At 42.2% G+C, this 26295-nt stretch overlaps 1 protein-coding gene across 1 annotated transcript in view; it reads right to left on the minus strand.

The window, feature by feature from the left end:
* The window catches only part of LOC117462703 (cadherin-6-like), a 107773-nt gene extending 83994 nt beyond the window's left edge, over positions 1-23779 (minus strand). Inside the window, exon 1 of the mRNA XM_034104982.2 lies at positions 23725-23779. The gene's annotated coding sequence lies outside the window, so the exon portion shown is untranslated. The remainder of the gene's footprint in view (positions 1-23724) is intronic.
* Between the last annotated feature and the right edge of the window lie 2516 nt (positions 23780-26295).

Here is a 26295-nt window from a genome sequence, read left to right on the forward strand (position 1 = left end):
AATACTCCAAATCTCCACCCTCCATAATTGCACTTGCTTCAGTTGCTTGCTACTTTCTAACGGCGGTGAGAGTGGTGCAGTGACGCTATCTATCTTCTATCGATTAGATTTATGATTCTAAAATTATAACAGTAGGGTAGACATGTGGATATTATCCGGCTGAACAAAACGTGCATTTATCTAACAGGTTCGTTTTCCACTGACCTTATTTCGAGCTATTTTCCAAAATCCTATGGATAAATCCCATTGCTTTCTGTCGAGGGAAACCGAGCGCAGCTTACTTCCTGGTTTTAGGACGCGTCACTGCAACACTAAGTTGATGCGATTTGATTGGATTGTGAGGCAAGGGAAGCCAGCCGCCTCTGGCTTCCCTTGGCATGGCCCTGACGAATCACAGGTTGGCAGGGGCATGACGTGAGCCTTGTCTGATTGGTCAATGCCTCCATTTTTTTTCACCAAGGGAAGCCAATTTGTGTGTGTGTGTGTGTGTGTGTGTGTGTGTGTGTGTGTGTGTGTGTGTGTGTGTGTGTGTGTGTGTGTGAGAGCGTTTCACATGTGTGTATGAGAGATTTGTACTAGTGCTGTAAAAATCGCGTTAACGGCGGTAATACATTTTTTGAATGAATTGCGTTAAAATATTTAACGCATTTAACGCATGTGCAGAATGGCCCGCCCCATACGTGCCAGCGCCAGGGTATGGCTGGGGTAGGTAAGAAATGGCTTAGCCCCACCATGAAAAATGATGTTAAAGTAAGCAAAATAAAGTCTGCCAACTCGCGAGGAGTAAATTGCACAGACAGCAGTTAGTAAGATTGATTTCAGTAGCCACGGTTTTGAAAACTTTTGTCACGTAGTGATCGTCTTCTCAATAGAACATCTTTGATAACGGCGTGGTGTTGTTGCAGGAAGTCCCGACTGAGAATACTTTTGCTGTAGTACAGGGGTGCACATAACTGGTATGCAGGTTATGTGCCTAATCTGAAATGCGTACCGTCACTTGTGTTGTCTTTCATTTTGACACGCAGAAAAATGTTATAATAAACATAGATACTGTATGTTAAATGGATAACCGCCTTCTTTCATTTATCTTTCCATTCCCACAACAATATACATAAATAAATGGCATATTTTGGACATAGTTCGAATGGTGATTAATCATGATTAATTAATTTTTAAGCTGTGATTAATCTGATTAAAAATGTTAATCGTTTGACAGCCCTAATTTTTACATATGTCTTTAAATTATTTGGGTTTCAGTTGTATGTGTGTGAGCAGGCTGAACGGATTGGCCATCGGGAGATTCTGGACTTTTCCCGGTGGGCCGCTGCCGTTGGTGGGTTGCTGCCTTCGGTGGGCCACTGGCTCTGGCATAGGTGGGCTGTGGACTTTCACAGCGCCGGTACCGCATCCGCCGCAGTGGCGCTGTGAAAGACCACCGCCGTTGCGAGTCTCCGGCTGTAACGGCCCCTACATACGGCGGCGTGCGTTGCCGCTTGGCAGTGGGCGTGTCTTGAGCTTGGGGAGTTTACGCGAACAACAACCAATCACATGAATCTCTCCTGTCAATTGGATAAAAGGTTTTACGTGTCACACTTTATATGATGAACATTTATGACATTAATGTCTATGGTGCTATTTTACGCAACATTCCATGCTGGCTAAATACTGATGCCTGCTAGCTGTCCATTCAAACGAAGTACACTGGATATAAACTCCCCAAACAGGCGAACACCTACCAGTTTCACCCACGCTTTGCTCCCACAATGCAGTTCGGCGAGGCGTGACGTCACCCCATTCAAAGTGAATGGGCAGAAGCGTTGAAGCGGCAATGCACGCCGCCATGTGTAGGGGCCGTAACAGTCCACTACAGGCCCGCGAGGACCCAGGTTATTACAAATAATAATAATCTCCCATTCATCACGTGCATTCGCGACCCACCTATCACATCTCTGCGCCCCAAACTTTGAGAAACGCTGACCTACACTGTGTCAAAATTGTGTTCCCACTGAAGAATTACATATTTTTTATTAAACCGATATTCAAGCAGCAGGGAACTGTAGATTTCAGCACATTTATTCACACAGTAAAATCACTATTTTCAACCGCTGTTCAACCCGACATTGTGCGCTACTGAGTATTTTTGTGACCAGGAGAAAGGAATTGAGTCAAATGATATCCTAAATACCTAACTGTACATGTGTAAATAAAATTGTATTTTTGGCCTCACTATGACAGGTAAGCTTTAAACACTCTCACTTCACTGTCTGTCACCCTAGATTTAGAGTTGGTATTAGTTGTTTTTTGTCTGCAGTTTTTCGGTTGTATGAGCATGTTGAATAGACTGGCGTACCTGTTGGTGAAATAAACCTCTCTGATTGGCTGTTCAACTAAAATGTTCCAAAAGATGGAAATGAGAGTGAGAAATGCGAGATGGAAAATGATATCTAAGAGAGCATATAATGAAGACTCTTTCGCATTTTTATTATTCATCTCATCATTCCAATACTGTATATGTGTGCAAGAGGGAAAAAATATAATAAATATATAAGAAAGGCCAGAGTCGCCTGTATTTCCTCAGGAGACTCAGGTCCTTCAACGTCTGCAGCACTATGTTGCAGGTGTGTTATGACTCGGTGGTCTCCAGTGTGATCTGCTTTGCTGTGGTGTGTTGGGGCAGCGGGGTGAAGACAGCTGATGCCAACAGACTCAACAAGCTCATCGGGAGAGCAGGCTCTGTCCTGGGAGTGGATCAGGAGTCGTTGGCAGCGGTGTCGGAGGGGAGAATGATGAGGAAACTCCTCGGCATTCTGGACAACGGGTCTCACCCCCTGCATGCCACACTGGTTTCCTACCGGAGCACTTTCAGCCACAGACTGAGATCACCGAAGACCACCACACAGCGCCACAGGAGGTCTTTCCTCCCAGTGGCCATCAAACTCTATAACTCTTCGCCCCTAAGAAAAGGGCACTGAGAACTTCCACACCAACACTATGTGCAATATACATATCAATATAATTACCATCATTACAATACACTCGCTGCTATATCTAACTATGTGCAATATTATTATTATTAGTATTATTAATAATGCTATGATAATGTGCAATTACGTAACTGCCACTACGTTTTATTTTTTGCACCGCTAACTAAATACTGCTAATAATTGCATTGATTGTCTGGCCATCTATGTTTCTATGTTTCTATGTTCATGTTGTCTGTAGATGTTAATTGCTCTTTTGCTGCACTTTAATGTACTGTTGTGCTGCTGTGTTTATTGTGTTTATTGTATTTTGTTACTCTGGCACAACAATTTCCTTCGGGATAAATAAAGTCTTATCTTATCTTAAAATGTCAAATAAATAGCTGCTTTGTTTAATGCAAGTACGATGTTAACAGCTTGTCTAAAGTTATCCTTTCCCTTTTTGACTGACAGATCGCGGCCACTCTAGTCAATGGGTGCTATTCCACCAGACGCGCCGCGTTACGGCTCAGAAGCGTCCCAGAAGCGTCTCGCCGCTGGGCTCAACTCGAAATAGGATTGAAGTCTATTTTTCGACGCGACACAGCCGTAAGGTAATGTCGCGCAGGAAGTGGAACGGTGACAGCATCCGGCCCACCCCCCAAATAAACTAATTTGCAGACCCCGCTTCACATCACTTCATCGTCTCCACAACGACACGCACAATGGACAACGAAGTTTTTATATTGGAAGTGGAAAAACACTTGATTTTATATGACACAACGTATCTTTTTACAAGGACAACACCGGAAAGTCCTGGTTTTGAATCGCTGGAATTTGTGGAGTGGAAGGTGAAAACTACTAATTAGCCAACACATTAATGTTAATGAATACTTGTAGGTCAACCCAGTCTCACGGCATTTCGTGTTCACCAACACGATTTTCTCCTTTTTTTAGTGTTGCACAGCACGATTTTAAAAGCAATGTATTTCTACTGGTAACGTGTTTCGTGCCTGCAGGCTGCAGCACGTCTTTTTCTCCGGTCGGGTCGTGGAAGACCGGAAGCTGTGTGGTTCATAAAAACATGTTCTTACTCAATATCAAGCCACAGTTATTGCTTTTATTTTAAATCGTATAATTTCAAAATAACACACTGAGCCTTTGCTCAGACCAGACACATTTGACCCATCGTCATACACAACCTTTATTTCATCTGAACAACACAAATTGTGTGAAGAAAAACGTTTGCCCCCTTTTAACATGACCTTAATTTGTATCTAAACTGCGGGGGGGTTTTATGACGTGACGGTGCAACGGTGAGTCACAGAAAGCTGTAGACACACACACACACACGCAGACTCCCAAGGTAAAAACAATACCTGTTGCTGTCGGGGCTGTTAATTATGCAATACCTAATGTGGTAATTATTGGAACAGTGAGTGATTTAACACTACAACAACAATGTCAGTATTTTAGCATGCAGTGCACCAGGTAGTCATTCCACCAGACAGGCTTTAGAATTGCAGACATCACGAATCAGACATCACTAAACCCATCACATCAACACTTTGCCCACGTTGTGTGTGTATGAAGGGCGGTGTGTGGTCTGCAGGCCATCACACAGCATCCTGACTCTGCTGTCAACACTCCTGCTGTGATCAACACTTATGTTACCATCACGCAGCTCTCAGATGCTTCAAAATACAACGAAAAACACAAAATCTACTCATCAGTTATTTTTCCAAGAAATACGATATATAACACAAAACTGACAGAAACACATATATTCGTCAGCCACATTGTGTCGACTTCACTGTGTCTTTCCAAAGGGGCACAGCAAGAGGAACGCAACAACTTGACAAAGGTTTAAGTAGGGATACTCAAATACTTATTGCTCCATTGATTACTTTTGGCACATGATGAGTAAACAAGAACAATCTCCCTTCCCTACCTAAAAGTCTTCATATCAAAAAGGTGCATAAGTGTCATTTGCATTGTACTTTTTATCTGATGATATATTCTAGTTGCAGTATCAATCGGATGGATTCTGCTCAGACGTGACAACTGTTGCTTCAACTCTATGGGACGAACAATGTTTTATATCTTGGAAACTTTCATAAATGACCCAAACTGACATTGTAGAAGCAGTCACTCACACAGGGACTTATCAAATAAGCGTTTGCAGCTCTCATGGAGCTTCTTTGAGCTCCTCATTTGGTTTTGAGGACCCCAACATATGCTCTCAACAACCTGTTTCCAGCAGCAGCTCTGATTTGACTTTGACTGGCTGGTGCAGCTCAACAGTCAGACTCTGTTCTCAAAGGGCGGTGGAACCCCAAAACAGAGCTAAACACAGGTGAACACAATGACGACTCCAAATGGATGCTAATGTTGCTCAGCTGCTGGATGTACAGTAAATTGAATAGGCAATGTTCAAAATGGAAAAGCAAAGGATTGGAATGAAACACTATTTATTTATCACACACATGTACATGTTTAGCTGCATTTACTCTAGTTCTTGGAGCACTGGGGAACTAATGTACAGCTCATGGGGGGAGCAGCAGGGGTATCGGGTGCCTTGCTCAAGGGCACCTCGGCAGTGCCCAGGAGCTGAATTGGGACCTCTTCAAGTGCCAGTCCACGCTCCTTACTTTGGCAACCATCTAGTTACCAAGCTTAGCTGAGACTGAGCTAATTCTAACAACAACAACAACAACTTTCTCACAGATTATGAAGAAAAGCTAGCTTCTAACTTGAGATAATTATCTGCAAAGATTACTCACTCATTCAAACACAACCTGTAGATATCTAGAGGCTGTATCCATGGAAGCTCAAACCATGAAGAGTTCAGGCCGGTTTTGAGGTTTTGGGAAATCAATGACCTTGTTGATGGTGCAGCCCACACTCTGGGCTATAGCACGTTATTATAATCATCTAAAACCTGATGAGCTACCCCTACGGTGTGTGTGTGTGTGTGTGTGTGTGTGTGTGTGTGTGTGTGTGTGTGTGTGTGTGTGTGTGTGTGTGTGTGTGTGTGTGTGTGTGTGTGTGTGTGTGTGTGTGTGTGTGTGTGTGTGTGTGTGTGTGTGTGTGTGTGTGTGTGTGTGTGTGTGTGTGTGTGTGTGTGTGTGTGTGTGTGTGTGGGGGGGGGGGGGGTAGAACATGCCCAACATGGCCATGTGTGTTCATTACATGTACATGGAATTGAGTGAGGGAGTGTGTACAGCACAGAGTAGATGAACATGGGTTGCTCCCTGCTGCTGCAGAGTGAGTGACTTGCCAGCTTTGATGTGAAAGAACATAAAACACGATCTACAGCTCTGAGCTCTTCCATTATACTGAGGATATACACAACAGGACATGTACGTTGTGGGTCATGTAATCCCTGCCCCCTCTGCTTGACCCCAACACACACAAATATACACACTGCGCATGCACCCTTTGAGTGACCCATTCCCAGCAATTACACATTCGCATCCAGCCTAATCCCCCGTGCATCCTGAGCTGCTTTAATCTCAACAAAGGGGAGATAATAGATGTTGAAATATATGTGTGTGTGTGTGTGTGTGTGTGTGTGTGTGTGTGTGTGTGTGTGTGTGTGTGTGTGTGTGTGTGTGTGTGTGTGTGTGTGTGTGTGTGTGTGTGTGTGTGTGTGTGTGTGTGTGTGTGTGTGTGTGTGTGTGTGTGTGTGTGTGTGTGTGTGTGTTGTGCCATTTCAATCCATCTGAGACCAGGTTCAAGTTGTACCCTTTTGTAGATTTGAAAATGTTCTCATTTGGTCTGTAAGCAGGAAAGTCTGCACATGAATGCATTAATTCCAGGGTGAACACTTGGTTAGGTTTAGAGGAGGGAGAGAGAGAGAGAGAGAGAGAGAGAGAGAGAGAGAGAGAGAGAGAGAGAACGCTCTGATGATTGTTGCCTTGTGCATCATCAACAATTAGTGATGGATAGTGTTGTTGCACCCAGATGGTACTTTAGGATTTACACTGTTATATAAGCGAAGGGGTGTGTGGGAGGGGGGGGGGTCAGCAGGCCTGAGGAAGATGAGAGACCTGACACATCATGAGAAGCTTTTATCACACACCAGCAGAACCAAGACACAGCAGGACACACTTTGGGAAATCATTGACCTGAAATCCTGGAAGGGAGTGACTCGATGTGAGGAGCCTTTCTCTGGACAAAACAACTGTCAGACATCAACAAATCTGTCTTTCTTTCCATCAGCTATATGAATATGTTGGGTCTGTAATAGTCAAGTTAAATAAATGTAGTCTTTGATATAACAAAGATGTCTAAATCCTTGGTTATCGTAGAATATACTTTTCACCTCATGTTCGTCAAAACACAAAATTCCCAGAAAGGTAATCTTGGTGGGGAACCTTGGTGCCCTAAATAGTATCTGAGGCCCCGAGTCACATCCTTATCTTGTTTGTTTTTGCTGACCAGCCACTCAAAACCCAAAGATACTCTATTTTTGATGAGATAAAGAAGCTAGCAAGAAGGAAGGTTAAAATATGATTTTTTTGTTTCCCAAAGAGTGACTGAAATATTTGAACTGAATGAAAATAAGCTAAGTGTTCCAGCATGTTCTGCTACTCATAGTGTTACGGACCAGAGGCAACACTAACTTGTCTCAAATAGTGACTGAAAGTAGAGATGACATCAACATCTGAATGTGAAAATACCTGTAGATATACAATATCATTGACAACAATACTTTTGTAACAACATTTTTCTATTTGATACAAATGTAAAAAAAGAAAATGACATTGAAATGTTGGGTAAATCAAAAATGGAAACAATATTTCTCCATCAGAATGCCTTAAGTGTGGTTCTTAGAAAATCTCAAGACGCAACCAAATCAGATGAGAGCTGCTAAGCTGTTAAGACTATAGACACAAAACATAACTAGCTGTTTTCACCACACGGGTCTGCGCCCAATCTTGCAGTGAGCATAGAGTAAACTGAGTATTATTAATACAGCTGGAGTCAGAACATCTGGAAACTATATATGGGGCTTTAAATATTTGTCATGCCTTAAAGTCTTAAACTAACAGTAGACCAAGGAATGTTTTAAGAAAGCATAACAAGAAGTAGCATTTACTTAAGTTGTCACAGCTAAACAGTGTGCTGAACATGCTTTAGTGTCAGAGCTTATTTTAAAGCACTGTGTCTTCACAGTGTTTACGAGGGTCTGTAGTGGCGCTCTGTTTGCAGTGCTTTCATTCACAAGGACATTTTATCATGAGAACTCCTGTTTTATGGCTGCCACAGAGACGAGGAACAGCAGGAACACACACACACACACTAACTGTGCTTTTGTCTTCCTCCTTTGGAATGTAGCGGGCCATTACTATGTAAATAAGCAAACATCTACCCGGCTTGTAAACTACTGTGTGTGTTTACATGAGTGAGTAAGGAGCGTGGATACGGTTAAAGGTCCTTGCACACTTTGCGGTGTTTGCCAGTGCGAGACATAGCCAAGATGCAGGCGACGTGAGGCGACGTGAGGCGGCGTGATGCGACGTGAGGCGGCGTGATGCGACGTGAGGCGACGTGAGGCTGCGTGATGCGACGTGAGGCGACGTGAGGCGACGTGAGGCGACGTGAGGCGACGTGAGGAGACGTGAGGCGACGTGAGGCGACGTGGGGAGACGTGAGGCGACATGATGCGACGTGAGGCGACGTGAGGCGACGTGAGGCGACGTGAGGAGACGTGAGGAGACGTGAGGAGACGTGAGGAGACGTGAGGCGACGTGAGGAGACGTGAGGCGACGTGAGGAGACGTGAGGCGACGTGAGGAGACGTGAGGCGACGTGAGGGGACGTGAGGCGACGTGAGGCGACGTGAGGAGACGTGAGGAGACGTGAGGCGACGTGAGGCGACGTGAGGAGACGTGAGGCGAAGTGAGGCGACGTGAGGAGACGTGAGGGCACGTGAGGGCACGTGAGGAGACGTGAGGCGACGTGAGGAGACGTGAGGAGACGTGAGGAGACGTGAGGAGACGTGAGGCGACGTGAGGCGACGTGATGAGACGTGAGGCGACGTGATGAGACGTGAGGCGACGTGATGCGACGTGAGGGGACGTGAGGCGACGTGAGGCGACGTGATGAGACGTGATGAGACGTGAGGCGACGTGAGGGGACGTGAGGAGACGTGAGGCGACGTGAGGGGACGTGAGGAGACGTGAGGCGACGTGATGCGACGTGATGAGACGTGAGGCGACGTGAGGGGACGTGAGGAGACGTGAGGAGACGTGAGGCGACGTGATGCGACGTGATGAGACGTGAGGCGACGTGATGAGACGTGAGGCGACGTGATGAGACGTGAGGCGACGTGATGCGACGTGAGGGGACGTGAGGCGACGTGAGGCGACGTGATGAGACGTGATGAGACGTGAGGCGACGTGAGGGGACGTGAGGAGACGTGAGGAGACGTGAGGCGACGTGATGCGACGTGATGAGACGTGATGAGACGTGAGGCGACGTGAGGGGACGTGAGGAGACGTGAGGAGACGTGAGGCGACGTGAGGAGACGTGAGGCGACGTGATGAGACGTGATGAGACGTGAGGCGACGTGAGGGGACGTGAGGAGACGTGAGGAGACGTGAGGCGACGTGAGGAGACGTGAGGAGACGTGAGGAGACGTGAGGCGACGTGATGAGACGTGAGGCGACGTGATGAGACGTGAGGCGACGTGAGGGGACGTGAGGCGACGTGATGCGACGTGAGGCGACGTGAGGCGAAGTGAGGCGACGTGAGGAGACGTGAGGAGACGTGAGGCGACGTGAGGCGACGTGAGGAGACGTGAGGCGACGTGAGGAGACGTGAGGAGACGTGACGTGAGGAGACGTGACGCGAGGCGACGTGAGGTGACGTGAGGCGACGTGAGGGGACGTGAGGAGACGTGAGGAGACGTGAGGCGACGTGAGGATGAACATGGAAGATGTGGTCCAGCTATCCACTTTAATTTCTTTAGTAGGAACATGGGTAGACTTTTCCCACACATTGCAGCCTCTTCACTGTGGGAGCTTCCTTTCAACCTAATCTGAATCCAATTTGGAAGTAGTCTCAGGAGTCTAGTGAGGAACATCGACTTGTTCCAGAAAACACAATCAAATATTGATGTTGGGCCAGCTCCCGCTTCCAGGCCACTCGTTTCTATGTCACATCCCAGAGTGACCAACATCCAGCTCTCTGGTGACCATTCAGGCCAAGTGTTCCTACTCACAAAGTTTTAAATATAACCGCTTCTACAAAACTCCCAAAACAAGCTCTCAGTTGCCTGTATATTTAGAAGATTTGCTCAAGCTGTGTTATGACACGTCCTTTCTTTAGCTGATTATCTGTTAAATATTTGTTAACATTGGCAAAGAGCTAAATTAAGTTAGTCTATCTCTTCCTGGAAAAAAAGATTCCACTGTTTTGAGTTAAAATGTGTATTAACCGATTGTACATTTTAACGTTTTCATGATCTGTTCAAGTGAAGTCATGTAAAATGTTGTTTTTGCTGAGAAAATGCAGTTGTTTTAATATGCTTTCACAGCAATATAAAACATAGATATTATTATATATGGAGAGGGAAATATGACCTGTTGAACTTATAACTAAGCAGCTAATAATACATCCTTTTAAATGATTAATGCCAACTGCTTTTCCTCATACGGTCTGCACTTTCTGGGAAGACGATTTTAATATTTTGATATCCTGGGAATTTTTTTTAGAACTATATACAAAACAACAAGTGATTCTTATTCAACAATCTTCCAACTGAATATTTTTTCCAAGATTACCGCTAGAAAAAAACAACTCAACATCTTTAATATTGAACCATCACCATTATGTAGATTCTGTGATGAGGATGAGGAAGAGGAAGACCAGATGCATTTATTTTGTTATTGTCCATATGTTGGAAGTCTGTGGTCTAAGATTCAAAATTGGCTGAAGACAATCAACATTGAATTTACATGTACACCCTTTAATATTGTATTTGGGCTTTTAGATGAAGACCGCACACAGTTCATAAATACAACTATTCTTCTGGCTAAAATACATATTTTTAAAACTCAATCAAGGAGTCATCTTAATTTAAGGTGTTTGAAGACTAGATTAAAAATACAATTTATTTTTGGAAAAAAATTATTGCCACAAAAAATCAAAGGGTGGCTGAACACGCCATGACATGGGAAATAATGAGCTCTAACGAAGAGTGGGATTAAAGGAACAATACATATGCTTGCCATGTTGTGTTTTTGGTGGTATTTGTTTGTCAACCTATTTTTCCATGTATGTATCTTTATTAAAAAAAAAAAACATATTTCATCAAACCAAATCTTTAAATAAAAAGGAAATCACTTAATTGGTATCAAAACGCCTGTGGGGGGTATCTCAGCGGTACTTCACTGGTATTAGTTTGGAATAACACATTTCTGCCATGGTGACATCCTTCAATGCAGTACTCAATTTAGAATTGTTATCAATTGCCAAAAAGACAGATACATACATTTGCATACAGCAAGTGTACTTCTTAATGTTATGTTAAAGAGATGAGAGTATTACATGCTTGAATACATTTCCTTTAAGGTACATGTTGACCACATCCAAATGTGCTTTAATAAGTGATTAACTTTGTACAATGATGCGATAAAGACAAACTTGAATCAACTATAAGGAATGTCTTAAATTGAGTATTCCTTTATTGGTATTACAGACAATAGCTCTGGGAATCAATAAATGCTTATCTTATCAACACACTTACTCAACATGTCTCTTCTATAAACTGGGGGTACTTATACAAATCTGGAGCTCTTCTCTTTCGAAAGTTATTTATACTATTTAAAATCATAGTATTTGCCTCACAGATGAACTGACTTGGGGAGTAACGGGTTTATGTAATTAGGATACAAAAAAAAGGTAAATGATCCCCTTACAGTTACATAAAAAAAGATCAAATCTGATTACTGTTACATTTTATTTTTTTGATGGAGATTACCAGCAGGCTTACAATGTTTCGATACATTTTAAAATGAAGATCAATATATTACTAGTGGACTGAATTTTCTTTTTGGTTTTCATTGAGGCTACTTGCATTCTTTTCACTTGTAAATATATATATTTGAAATGCAACACACACACGCAACACACACACACACACACACACACACACACACACACACACACACACACACACACAGCGCTGCCTAGCTCCTATCCATTTGACCTAAACTGGAGGCGCCACACACAGGGAACTAGTGAAGGGGCAGATGGTGAATGTGATACTTGCTGAGTAGTTGACATTGTGTCAATGCTCAGAAACAGAAGCGTGGTCGATGCTGATGTGGCCACACCGAGTCAATGTGGTTTCTGGTTATAAAATCAAGTGTCATGGTGTCTCTTGTCACTCACTCTTTCAGAATGGATAGCCATTAGTGTCACAGATCTGACCGTTCAGAAATGTACTGCTCCCTGGCACCCTCATGCTGGGACAGCCTATAGAAAGTGGGTGGAGGGATTGGAGATCAGTCAGTGAGCTGCCCACAGGCTTGGTAGAGGGTGGAGGCTAAAAGAGGAGAAGCGGGCTACAGTATATTATCTAAATGAAGAGTATAATCTGTGCAAGGCCGGGGCGAGTGGAGAGCACTTGGCTGTATGTGCTCGTATTGTCCTCAGGGATAAAAACCTTGTTATTAACTCAGCCTGATTCACAGGCCTCAATAAACGGTCAAACGCCTTTTTCTATTGGGGTTAAAGCTCCAAGCAACACAACATGAAGGTGGATTACACCTGAACTGAGGAACAATAAGATCAAACATGACCAACGCCCTAAACCCAACCCTAAATGTGCCAGCAGTGAGAACAAGGACATGTTGAGTACCCAAAGTGTTATATTAGAAAGGTATAGTACGGGCACAGCACAGAAACTGCTGGATGCTAACTTGCATATGTTGGGCAATTTGCACAATTAGCATAGTTTCATTATTCAGACAATCAAATATGGCCCGGCCAATTTGACCAATTTCAGTTTGGTCTTGAGGATGTTTGATACATTCGGACATTTCAAGGATAATAACTGGCCGTTTTGAATCCCCTAAAACTTTAAAATCAGCCCAACGAGAGTACAAACATGGCCACTTTATGGTTAGAACTGCAATTTGTTTCATCCTGAAAATGTCAGAAATGGATTCAACATCCTCAAATACCTCTAAAACCACTCCAAATGGTCAACATGGGCCAATACATTGTTAAGCTAGTGTCTGCATATGCTAATCAATTCTCATCAATGCAACTTATGCGTGCAAAGTTAGCATCCGGCAGTTTCTATATGTTCACAATAGGACTCTATGAGCTTGCAAATAGACTATAACCTTCATGTTGACGTATAAATAGACTTCATGGCTCCGAAACATTTAAAGAACCACTCGGATAAAAAGCTGACAGCCCAGCTAAGCACACTATTAAAAGCTCTCTTTGAATTACAACCTCGTTAATTACCCTGTTTTATGACAGCAGCATGTCCTGTCCGATCCAATAAATTGACACATAATCAAAAAGGGAATAATATTGAACAACATAACCTTTGACTTTGTACTCTTTTACTGTCCAGCTGTTCTCCACAGCCCCTGGAGACAGACACTGGGAAAAACCATTAACCACAGCCCGTGGTAAAACGTTTCAACTTGTAGCCAACATTTACATTTTTCTCGCCTCCTCCCGCTTTCACCTCCGACAGAGCTGGTGACGAGAAGCACATCACACCAAGTAAATAACAGCCACATGTAGAAAGTCTCCTTGTGTTTGCCTTCTGCTTTGAACAGCCTAACAATGTTCCTACTGTTTGTCATGTCCTGCATGTTTTCTGTTTGCCGCTCTGTGAATTATCACAGGTCTGGGACATGTGTTAATCACCGTGAACACTTCTCATTGTACTTGCCGTTATATTATCCCGTACTTATCCACAGTTTTTCTCCAACACAGTGCAATGAAACCCCTCAAAATATTGATTTAGAACATTCTTACCAATTGTTGCACCTCGGTGACGGTCGATGCAGCGTTAGTCCCGATGTGTGTTATTTCCTGTTACAGCTGCAGTGTGAATTTAAAACGTGGATGATTGTGACAGTGACTGATCACATCCACCTGAAGGAACACACCGCGGACAGTATATATGATTTTAGTAACACGTTCTCAACACTTGAGGCTTGAAAGGTGGTTGTACAAGTGTCAGTCCTCTGTGAAGGGTGTGACAGGCACAACCGTTCAAATTGATTCCAAAGGAGACTCGCTGTCACACAGACTCGCTAAAAACACTATTATCAACTTCTTCCCCTCGCTCCATAAACTGTATCCAGCATGTCTCTCTTCCTCTGGGCTGTGCTATCGCCTCGTCATGGCCCACTACTGTTGCCCCCGCTGATCAGAGGAGAAGTGAAGGACAGGTGACATATCTTCCATGGACTTAATGACTCAACATGTTCCCTCAGCCTACAGGACGTAGCCTGTTTATTCTCCAAACACATATTTTCGGGAATGGGCAAAGTATTTCTAATACTAATTGATATTTTTCTAATGACTGAAGAATGACTTGTAATATCATCCACGGAGAAGATCAAGCACCTCTTCTTATTTGGTTTTCCATACTCCTAACTTGGCTTCTATGAAATTCATTTTTTGCAGCTCTTGTTGGTGAAACGCCTTTCTACACTACATAGCCTACTCAGCAAAACACACACACTATGAGAATATCTGGTGAACACAGTGGAACATATACACTATCTGCTTATTAACTAGATATTCAGACTCAAGAGTGTATTATTAAAAGGAAGAAAAAGCTCTTTAGGGAACCATCAGACATGTTGCTTTGCTCTCAGCAGGCGAAGGGTCTGTCAGTGTTTGATTGACAGCGGAGTGCCGAGGTACACCGTAGGAGTAGCAGTACACAGACCTGCGCTGCAGCCTCCATGTTGTGGGCGGACAGTGTGTTGTTGGTGCTATTAAAGAGTAAGAACCCCGTCCTGCCTTCTGACACTAACTCGTACATGCTGCAGCCTGCTAACTGACGTTAACTCTGTGAGTGTTGGACTTCTTCAACAAGCTAACGACCAGGACAAGACGCTAAGTGTGAGATAGAGAGAGAATGGGGCAGGAATAAATACTAAAAACCTGTAACATTTGTTTGCATTTCATCAATTACAGTGTCCTCGTCTTCAAGTCATGTTTTTTTTTATGTGCTTTCTTTGAGAAGCCTGAAATTGGAAATGTGGCCAACAAAAGCTAACAAGATACGATTCCCGCCTTTTATTCTACCACATAAAATAGGTCAGTTAATAAATGTTTCATAATATGGCAGTTGCTATCAAGTGACTAAATGAGACACATACTCAACACACCAAACCATTAGCCGCCGTTAGCTTAGCGGTGATGATGCACAACAATAATAAAGCAATGTAGTTATTTTCAAATTAAAATAATAGATATCCATGAAAGGTTTGTTAATGTGTAGCGATGATCATATACAGGTGTTTGCCACATATTTAGTTTTCTGGATTGTTTCTAAAATCCACAGTAACATTCCCATTGCTTTTTGGCAAAGGATGGATTGCGATGCTAACTTCTGGGTTAGCATACACACATATGTCATCACTGTACCAATCAGTAAGGAGGACACTTTATCAGTGATGGCTGTCTGGCTCAGTGTGACCTCACAACAGACATGTGGCTGTATCGACATAAAGATTGATCTGCGTTTAACAGATACCAGAACATTCTGTTAAATCAATGCTAAACCTTTGCTTTCTGGTTCCTCCTGAGGACTTGAGACACATCATATAATTTAATATTGAATTAACACGCCTCCACTTCAGAAGTCTGGTATTTTGTCAGTGGAAATAACATCTAAACCAGAGACTAGCTTAGCACAGTTACATTGTGTACTCCCCTTCCACTGCTTATTGCCCCTGCTCTACTTTCATATGGTAACAAAGTTCTCCCCTTTGTTACCTCAGGTTCGCTATCACACACTAATTAGATGGCTTGCATGTTGGATCGAAAAAAGCCTCTCATTTGATTTCCGGTAAGGCTGCCTGCAGAGTTTCAACGTTCTTTCTGAACCGGCTTTGATGAACAGCGATCTACTGTATCTGCACAACACAACACAGTGGGCAGTGAGCTGTAATTGGAGGAGCTGTCACGCCAGAAGAGAGGAAGGCTGACGTTCTCTTCCAACAACAATCTAGCGGCTCCCTTCCAGACAGATGCCGCTGAACACCTGTCAGAGGAAAACTGTTCATTTGAAGTGAACGCTTTTCTGCACTGGTAGAAGCTGCTGCTACTCACATGCACACCCATTTGGTATCTGCCGGTGCCTCCAGTCATGGACAGGAGGTGATAGTTAACGGTTAAGGTTGTCTCGTATCACAACCATGCACACAGTGTATTCAAAGTTCCCGTGCTGTTATACACAGACGTACTGATCGAGGTCTACGGGTCAAGAAAACACACCTGCCCAATCAGCACATAGTCTGGGAAAGTGTGGACAGGAAATGTGCTTTCCATGGAAAAATGAGGATGGGGAAGAAATAATGGAAATGGAGATCAAAAGGCTACACACACACACACACACACACACACACACACACACACGCACACACACACACACACACACACACACACACACACACACACACACACACACACACACAGCCACACTTCCGCTAATCCACTTACAGTACCTGACGATGCACCTGGACTGAATCAGTGTTATCAGCCTACATACACACACACACACACACACACAAACACACACACACACACACACACACACACACACACACACACACACACACACACACACACACACACACACACACACACACACGCATACAGAGCACAGAGCCTTTTGTTAGGGCAGTTGTGGGTTGTCAACACAAATTAGCACACAGAGCCAAGTGTGTGTGTGAGTGTGTGTGGCTGCTGAGACCACATCATGTACTGAGTGGGTATTAAACATTGCTTTAATAACACTCTACCATAACTACTGATGTCTGATAAGAGCATTTGCAACGACCACATGTTTCTGTTTCTTGTAGAGAGAAACCGCACACAGTAACCAATCATGGGCAACTGGCAGTGTTCCAAGAAACTTTGTTATACTACATTTTAAAACTTACATTAAGTCTTGTGGGAAGAAGAGTTATATCTGTTCCACTAATGTTCTTAAAAGCCTTACAGTGTACTAGTCATTCAAAATGACTTCTGAGTGGTTATAAATTCTGACCTTTTTTTGTATGGCTAAATATCACGGGATCAAGCTGGATGGGAAATAGTAATATCTCATTATTAACTGTGTCCCCATGCACAGCCATGAAGAACTTCCTTGCTATGACAAGTTACATCAATAAAGACGTGTATGTTATGTTTAATTAGGGATGCCACCATTATTTTAAACATCATTTTATCTTAGGGTTATTTCTGTTTAAGTATTCAGTCTATGATATGTCAAGAGAAAAGAAAATTAATCATGAAAGCTATGAAGGTCCAAGACAACTTAAATGTAAATATAATCAATTTCCAAACAAATATGACAGATAAAATAAGCAGTTGAGAAGTTCAAAGTATAGAATATATGTCATGTTTCACAATCATTGCTTTAAAAATGATCTAATTATGGACAAACTTGCATCTCTTCCTTCTGTTGGCCAATCACTAAACTTTACATTTGGGTTGTCATAGTCTTCTTTTGAACTAGGCTACACCCATCTTAAAAGCAATCCACACACAATGCAAGGCAAGACAGAGTAAACAAGTGAAATTATTTTTAGTTTTATGTGGAACAAACCAAGAGGGGTTCAAAGAGAGAACCCTGAAGAAATGGAGCCACATTTTCAACATCTCTTGCCTCACGATCTCAATAACAGCTTCTCTCCGTCCCGCTGAAATCAAGAGGCCATCAGCACATGCTCTCTGAGGATGAAAGTAGTGATTCAGAGCTGAAAGAAAGCTACAAGTACACACTTTGGGCAAACACCAGCTAATGAAAGACACACTATGATCACATACTTAAAGATGGAAGATGAAAGCCCTGATTAAATCTTCGGACCAAGACACAATAATCAAAGGTTTATATGAAGTACTTATCAGTTGCAGACTGCTTGTACCGCCTATTAATTCAAAGGACATCAATCCAATTTCTTCAACATTTCTAAACATTTGAGTAGACTTCTCTTTTTGTCGCTGCTTTTAATTGAACTATTCATATCTTAAACTGCACTGTAACTTTTATCCATGTACTTTTTCTTGTAATGTTTAATTGAACTGCATGTATTTTTCCTTAATGTTTATTTTATTAGCTTTTCTTTTTTAAGGCTTAATGGCTTTTTTTTTGTAAAGCACTTTGAATTGCCTTGCGTTGAAAAGTGCTATATAAATCAACTTGCCTTGCCTTGGTTTGAGCAATACAAAAAAAAAGGCAACAACAGGTCAACTGACAAATCAAGAGTGAAGGAAAGAGTTTCAATACCCAGAAAGACTAATAGATGTCATCACGCCAGACACTATCCGCCTTTAGCTTAGCGGTGACGCAACCTTGCTGTAGTTTGTGTATAACATAACGTTAGCTTGTAACTTCTAGCGATTACAATAAACAATTCTTCAAAATCATAAATGTTGTGTTAGCCTGTGGAAATCATCCCACTGAACACAATGTGAATTAGCCAAAGAGCTAATTTCCTGCAATATTCAAAAATGCACACAAAACACTACAAAACAACGTCATCATTGCAACTGCAGAAACTGACTGTCCTGTATTTCCTGGTGAAATGTGCACATGTCAAAGACCTGTTGTCATTTTGTAATTCTCTGGTCATCTCTGGAGACTTGCTATACATAGGTCCATCCTGAGTTCAGCGATACGGAGGATTACATGCTTTTATCTGGTCTCGCCTTTACTGCTGCGGTGCCCTGTTTGCCTTTCCCAAAAAGAGAAGGCCTCCAGTGGGTGAGAGTGCTGGAGCAAGGCTTTTACCTCCAACCAATATCTCCCTCTCCTCGCTGAGGGCTCCACTGGCCTGGCTGCGGGTTACCTCTCCGGACCTTTGACTGCAGAACACACTCGGTGCTGCGTGACTGAGCTCCTTGTGTCCAGACTAAAGACTAAAGGTGACTGAGCTTTAGCCATCAGGGCTCCTAGTCTAGAACAAGAGGCCTGCAGCGTCTGTATCTTCTTCCGTAAATGTCTTCCTCACACTCGTCTGTATTTATCTTTTCATTGTTGCAACTGTTATTTGAGTAACCCTATATACTCTTTTCAAGCAATCTGCTTTCCTGCTATATCTCAAATCAGAATTCCCTTATGTGTCCAGCAACAGAGACATGTATGGTATTACAACAGCAAAAGTATGGTTCAGATTCATTATAAAGAGTAGACTTACATATATGAAAAAGTAGAATTAATGCTCTTCATCATTCCTTTTTTACAACACACAAATACAATCCTTGAGCACCTCTGCATCTCACAGAGGTCAAGATGAAATGTTTATTAGGTTGTGCACTAGCGTATTTTGTTTGAGCGAGAGGGAGAGAGCGGTACCGAGGATTGTTAGCATATGGTTAGCTAGCTATGCTAGCGAATATAAGGAGCTTTTTCTACAACCAGGTGGAAGAGAGCTCTCTCCTGTCAGACTGAGAGGCTCAAAGAACCTCCGGTGAGGTACACACACACCTTGATATGATCATTATAGTTATCAAAAGAATAAGAGAATAAAAAACAGGTGAAAGAAATTCTATATGACAGTAAAAACAGTTGTTATTAATAAACAAGAATACACTTTAAAGGGGAGTTATTTGTAAAATATCCATAAGCACTTTGGTCAACGTGGGTTGTTTTTAAATGTGCTTTATAAATAAATGTGATTGATTGATTGATAAAGAAAAAGAACATCTGCTTACAGTTGTGTTTCATCTGGGTGTTGAGAGATGTATCCATAGATCTCTTACTGTTGCTCTCAAAGTGCACCAGATTGATGCTTTGAACTTCAATATTTAAAAAAAATCTTCCCGGGGGAGCATGCCCCCGGACCCCGCCCCCCCCCCCCCCACTTAAATCATGTTCACATGGATAGGAAACTAAATACATTTGCACACATCTTGTGTCCACATCTTTCTGTTTCGGTGGTCATGCCACAACCGTGCACGTGCATGCATGCGCGAGTCATGGTGAGATATCTGGATTAAGAGGTTGCTTTTTCTTTGCACAGCATGAAAGAAAGGCCAAAGGAATGGGCTGTGATTTTAGTATTTTTATGCAGAGGTCAATCATTTGTACGGCCCTCGCAGGATGTTGAAAGAATTGAAATGGCCCTTGAGAGAAAAAATGTTCCCCACCCCTGCTCTAACAAGTACCACTATTGATAAGTGATGCTTAACTTGAGATTAAAGACACTTAAGGTCAAGGTCAGCGTCAGGACCACCCTGGGGATTGTGTGAAAAGTAGTGTTGCCTTACAGGCTAAACTTTGGGAAACAAAGCCCCCTATTGTAGTTTTGAGAGTTGATCACACAAACAATACATGCAGGCACAGGGAGGAGGGAGGGGGGAGGGGGGGGGGGGGGGGCAGGATTTCTGAGTCTCTGTCAGTGTCAATGTCAACCAAGTGCTTGTACTTTTAATAGACTTAAAAGTACACCAGCATGAAGTGGATTTCCATACCATTAGCAGCAGAAGCATCTATTAGTGTGCCTGTTGTTAGGCTGGAATATCTAGAAGGACCAGATTTAAGACCTTTCACAAATTGGCTTCTGGTAGATTTTAAATACTATTTATGCAAACAGATCAGTAAAAAACGCTTTTTAAATGTGTAGTTTGTAAATGTAAAACACCGTCCAGGTAGGTAGGCAGTAACTGTATACGTTGAGATGCAGAAACCACTTAATGCATGCCATCACATGCTGTTCGAAATAGATTTCGGGAGAGAGGAAATGTTGTTCAAAATTACGTTTGTGTAAAACGTATAATCACAAACGACATAAAGTTCATACAATGCCTTTTTGATCCATAACCTGATCTAAAGTGTTTTCACAAATGCTTTTCATTTACTTCTTGATAGACTTGGTGTATTTGTTTTTTTGTTGTTTGTCAAATGTATTTATATATTAACAGATCCATTTCATATTGGCAAATGTTTCTGGGCAAAAGAAATGTGGAAGGTCTGTATCACATTTACAGAGATTGTCGATCTGTTCACATAAATGGGACGGGTGGCGCAGTGGTCTGTGCATCTGATCATCAGATCAAGGGGGGTGCTGGGGAACTCCAGTTTGAAACCCGCTCCTGCCGCCACTACGTCAGGCCGTTGTGTCCTTGGGCAAGACACTTCACCTGGATTTTCTCCTGTGGGTAATATCCACAGTGACCATTGCATGTATATAAAAAATATGTATCTGTATAGCGCTTTGAGCACTGGAAAAGCGCTATAATAAATGCAAGGAATTATTATAAATGTTATTGAGAAAAACCTACCTCCATACGTAGCATTTAACATACTGACAAAAATGAACATTTGCTAAAATGAAGTTATGATTTACAGATCAAATTCAATACTATTTGAATGTATATGAATATATGTATTAATTACCTCAATCCAGCATGTACACATTTGTGTCATTTGGAATAACTGCTCACTTATAGGAAGTTTGAAATGACGATAAAATACCAGCTGCAGATTTAATCTCTGAAACATTAGGGGACACACTCTCTCTGAGTCAATAACAGGAAGTGATGACAGATTGTATTATCAGTGACTTCATAAGGTACTTTTAAAAAGTCCAATGTTGGTTTTCTTGCAAGTCAATTTTCCAAGATCTTGTCTCCAGTCTCTTTTTTATTTATTTGTATACATGTATTAGGCCTCATAAGTGTACTTGTACAGCACAGTGGGTTGGATGCATAATACTGAGGAGTTTCAATACACTCAACAAGTCAGCAGCACACCGTGGCTCCTGTACGTTAGGGCCACAGAGCTGCACAGAGGTCACTTCGGAGTTAACGAGGAATGTTTGTGAGCACTGCCTCACAACACGTAATCGGGATGATGGATGCCAGTGCTAAATACATTTCTAAGGCACTACCATGCATGCTGGGAAACCCCAGAATCCTACACAGTATAAATCAATGGATCCCAGCATGGTCTGAATTAACAAGCAGGGCTTTGGATTCCAACTGTCCAGTCAGGGTTTCAACAGTTGGATATTCTGGAGGGAAGAGTTACATTTCACCGTGGTGCTTCTCCTCGTTTTTATTCAGAACTAATAAGACGATTGACTTATCTAAATGCTACCTATCGATTTGTGGGCCAACGCTGGTTTCCTGTTCAAAACCAAATCACTCAATATGTTCAGCTTTAAGAACGTCCACCCTAACTTCATTAGCATTATTTCAGGTTGGAGATTTATGACTTAAATCAGCTTTTAAAAGGTTTTTACAGAAAATGAAAGGCAAACTCTGAATCCTGAATACACTGCTGAAAGGTTGACTTTAATTAAATGTATTATGTTAACAAATGTCACATCACTGTATCAGTACAGTGATGTGAAATCTGTTGACATTATACATTTAATTAAAGTCAATATTTCAGTTTTTTCAGTGTACATATGAAGCTGATCATAAAACAGAAACACGTATGGAAACATGTCTACACAAAGTCTTGGTCACTTAAAATGAGCTTGAGCGTTCTGGCAGTCCAGTAGCAACAAAGCAGCGTTGAACAGCTGATTCAAGCTGACACACACTCTCATACAGCAAGCCACAAGCCAACACAACATGACAACACACTTTTACACAAGACAACATAGCAATGGTTGGAAAGCTCTTACTTGTAAATAAGGGGGGTTGATATTGTATTCTGACATGGACGCCAAATTTGAAAAACAAACATTATGCTTAAAGCTTATGTATCCTTTCATGGCATGCTACCTCAGGACCAAGGTGGAGTCGAAGGGAGAGAGAGAGGGAGTCTGAAGAGATCAGCATCACTCCATTCTGCCTCAGTCACCCTGCCTCTCCACAGAAACCACAAAGAATGAACTTTAACATCACGCCATTACAGCTTTGATCAGCTTTGCTTAGTGAGCTAACCACGATAACACATGTATTTTAGTTGCATACCATCCGTATACTGTGATAGTACCACGCACACATCACATTTCCAAATGTAGAGAAATCACCGAACGGAGAACACTCCACACACACAGAGCCGTTATTCCCACACACTGAAACGCGTCCGTGACAACCAGATATCCCAAATGCACCGATCAATTCGCCATTCACACAAGTTCATTCAAAAGTCAATATGTGTTTATTACACACCGATCAAGACAACTTCCGTGCAAGTTACAGGTTTACCTGTCGACATTAAAACACGAAAATATGTTGGACAATAACTTCAAGATACTGTAGCCTAAGTAACGCAACACATTGGAATGATTTAAGGATAAAATGTCTGGTTTTCAAATGTCCCAGAGAGACAAATATGAAATAAAGTTCCCTTCTAGTTTCCCTAGAATGTCCCCTCATGTTTCCCATCAATAACCTTCCTCCGTGCCCTGCGTCCACAGCGCGTCCAGAGACAGGCTGCGCAATAACACATGCAATTACGCATCTCCTACAAGAAGTGCTTCTAGTGACCAAGACTCCCAGCACGGAACCAACAACATAACATAACATGTAGATTCATATCTATAGACATTTGCCACGGAAGGATAGTTAGTGCGACTTACCGCTGATCCGAGGAGGGAGCAGTAACCAGCAGCAGCGCGTCCGCCGAGATCGACCTCTCTCTCCCTCTCCTCTCTCTCTCTCTCTCTCTCTCTCTCTCTCTCTCTCTCTCTCTCTCTCCTATCTCTCTCTCTCTCTCTCTCTCTCTCTCTCTCTCTCTCTCTCTCTCTCTCTCTCACCCTATAGCCCCCCTCAACAGATTGAGGAGTTGAAATGGCTGCGTATTGGTGATTACTATGCCATCGGCAGGACTGAGTGCTTCCTAAAAGAAGTGATTTAAAGACCTTTCAGCAACAAGTAGCTCATGAAACGGCACGTGCTGCATCTATTCTAATGCAGAGGATTAAAGATGGCACTACCTGAAGTCCCCAAAATGAAATTGAAACTACATTTTTTTTGTACCTGAAACTGCATAATCCAATATTAAATAACATTACATAAACACTTTTCATCCGAATAAGTGCAACCAACCATACAACTCAACAAAGAAGGACGCCTGCAGCTTTCCATCAGACGAACCATTGTTAGTGCATTAGCTTTAAAAGTGCATAACCTAAAATGCCATATTTTTTTACTTTTCTATTTATTTATTGTATTAGTACCTGTTAAACCAGAGAGGACACTCCGGGTCTGGTGGGTAGTTTTTTCACGAAACTGTGTCTCGGGGCTTCTTAATATTTAAAAACCTATGAATGTGTCATACCCACTTTACGGTTTGGTCAACACATCCTTACTCCCAGGTCGGCCTATGTTGACGTTATGTCAAGTCCCCTGCCGGCTTTTTCCAACGCAAGGGGGGGGGGCTTAGCGTCCATTTTCAACGCGAGGGGGGGGGGCCTTAGCGTCCATTTTCAACGCAAGGGGGGGGCCCTTAGCGTCCATTTTCAGCTTTCCGGGATGTCCATGTGCTTCTATGGACGCTCATGGAAGCACGGCATTCGTTTGTGTCAACTGCCCTTAAAGGCAATGAAGACACTACACTGCCCAGAATCCCCAGCTATCGTTTGGACTACACCATGTGCTCTGTTTGACAAACCCCGTGATAGTCCTCAAGCTCTGTGATTGGAGAGTGTGCTCCGAGGGTTACCGAGCCTCGAACAGCACTTGAAATGGGATGGAACCACGGCAGACTGTTCAAAACTGGATTTGAATGGGTCCACCGCGTTACATTACATTACATTAATTGATAAGCCTGAAACATGCACTTGTCAAGGTTCATAGGCACATTTTGCAAATATGGCAGTATAGCCATCGATCAGCTTAAGATAAGATATACTTTATTGATCCCAAGTTGGAACATTTGCATTACATCAGCATGTGTAACAGTTAAATCTGCAGTGGTGTTTATTTGAAAATCATTTAGTATAATCACACAAATTCTGTGTTTTATATTTAACAATTCTGTGTTCTTTATTTATTGATTGTTCAATACCTGACAAGGCCGGAGATGAAATATCTGCATACATCTTATAAGAGCATAATACATTATGTATAATATCAGTTAAAATAAGTGCTTCAACATAGTTAACATTGCTGGAGGTATGCACAAATATTGATAGATGTCTTGTAATGCACTATTGAGGAACCTGCGACCCAAGTTTTTCATTCAGTGCAGAACTACACCATAGTTGTGTAGGCCTATATGATCTGTCAATAAACCTTAGAAATCTTGAAATCTTGAACGGGATGTGCAAAATAGTCATTATATACAGTCTTTAATTAACTATTAGTAGAGAATAACGAGTAATGAATATACTTTATAGGGATCCTATTAATATCTAATAATAAAAATAATGAAATTCAATAACATGCTTTAACCACCAGGTGTCTCTTTATATCATCTGTGCACCTTTATGGTGTAAATACAGCCTATCTACCAATTGGATCAAATATAAAAGTGAGCCGAATTAGTGTTGATACGGCAAAGAGACGTATTGTGTGAAAAGAAATGTAAGATGTTGTTTAATGGCTGATATATTTATGATCCACGTCACGTTTTCAGTTCCTCATGTTTGTCTTCTCATCAGGGCTCTATAAATACAGAACTACGGCAGATATGTAATATGTAATGCAGCCGAACCGTGTATTACAATGCCGTTATGTGATGACTTTCAAAGAGAAAAGCAAGCACACTCGGAATAAGGTATTATTTTATTTTCTTTAAACGTTTTCGGTCTGTTTCCGATATTTGTTAATGACGATGTGCTGTGAGATGTGAGACTGGAATTGCACAGGGGGAAATAACGTATCTTTAGATGCGGATTTTGTTAACTAATATGTTTGCGCTGTGGACCAACACTATACATTGACGGGGAAGGGGGTAGCAATAAAGATAACACCATTAAACAGTTACACAACATAACAGAAATAATATCGAGAGCAGCGTCCCTAGCTACCACCTTGGTAACAATGAAAACGTTGGACGCAATTTCCTGAAGTAATCTTCGTAATAACTAGCAAACTAAAGATCATGTAAATCCACTGCACACATAATCTGAAATAACAACTCATATTTCTCGCATCAAATGACATCAAAACGCATTTTAATAGCCAAACTAACTTTAAAATAGGCA

Source organism: Pseudochaenichthys georgianus, chromosome 17, assembly GCF_902827115.2.
Source record: "Pseudochaenichthys georgianus chromosome 17, fPseGeo1.2, whole genome shotgun sequence".
In the NCBI taxonomy this organism is placed as follows: domain Eukaryota; kingdom Metazoa; phylum Chordata; class Actinopteri; order Perciformes; family Channichthyidae; genus Pseudochaenichthys; species Pseudochaenichthys georgianus.